Below are 1,432 nucleotides of genomic sequence, written 5' to 3'. Positions count from 1 at the left end.
TATATATATATTCCCCCCATGGTTTCAAAGCACTCTGCTTAATTTACAATTTCATGCCATATATATGGTCCAAGGGGACATTTAAAAGAAGTGAAAAGTAGTTTCCTGTCAGGAACAGCGATTTCTCCGCATAATACTCATCCCTGATACTCTGATTGAATGTCTTTTCTTACCCCTGAAGATTCAGTTAGACAAGCTTATTTTTAATAGAAACCATGCTCATCTCTGCAGGACTCGAATTACCATTTCTGTCAAAATGACTCTTCTGACCTGGGTTCTAGGGATGCACAGGGAACTAGTAGAAGTCTGGATGACAGCAGAATCCATGGTGAGGCAATCAATGTGAGCTGAGAATCAAACCTTACTTTCGGGGTGATCAGAACCCACAGACCCTGCTCCTTATAGCCCAAGAATGTGTACTCCCTTGAAAGGAAGCTGAGGAACACTCAGTGTGATCAAGATGCTCAGGAGCCAGCGCTCCCAGGGTTGCAACACAGGAGCAGCTGCACGAGACACTTGACAGACTTTACCGGCTGAGACCCCGGGTCCTCCATGCTCTTCATTCATTTAATTCCCATATCCCTCTCTTTCACTGGAGTAATGATAGGCCCTGCATGTTTTCCACTATATCTTATTCAAGCAAGATTGACTAAAGACATTTTATAAAAATAAATCTTATAATTATCCAGAAACTTATTTAAATGATTTAGGTATCAATAATTTCACCAATTAAAAATTTAACAGTTCATTATTTGTAAGTATATTCCATAAAAAATAGCAACAGAATCTTAACAAAATTCATAAGCACACTGCTATCCTATAAGACCCATGTCTGGGGCTGGGGAGATGCCTCACTGGAATAAGCACTTCCCTGGTAAGTGCAAGGACCTGAGTTCAATCCCAGTTCAGAAAAAAAAGTACACATCTGTTGTTACTTGTTCCAACTCTCAGGATCCAGAAATATAAGGACAAATGTGTGTTTGACATAATCCACTCATTGTGGGGGATTTTACAGTAGCACTAATAGACATATACAGCCCCTAAGATATTGTATGTGTTGTATTCACAATCTGGTGTATCAGCACACTCAGAATTTAGTGATCAATAAGTTCCTTCTAACATCATCTTGTCACATGGAATAAGGACACCTCAGCTCCAGATAGATAATCTTTTTTTTTTTGAGTCATTTTTATTTTTATTTATTTATTTATTTAAATTAGTTATTTTTATTTTAAAGAAAAAAATTAAAACAATGGTACAAAATCTCAAAACAAGATTTTAGGAGAGTAGCAATGGTTAGTACATTGTGTATTGTTACTGCCAAAGTAGTTTCTCATATTACAAGATATAGGCAAGAAATAATAAGCAAATAACATAGGTACAAACCTCTGTTTTTTTTTTTTTGGTCAACAGAAAATGGAAATATACTTTT

This window comes from Octodon degus, unplaced genomic scaffold, assembly GCF_000260255.1.
Source record: "Octodon degus isolate 3935 unplaced genomic scaffold, OctDeg1.0 scaffold00255, whole genome shotgun sequence".
Taxonomy (NCBI): Eukaryota; Metazoa; Chordata; class Mammalia; order Rodentia; family Octodontidae; genus Octodon; species Octodon degus.
This window is presented reverse-complemented; position numbering follows the sequence as displayed.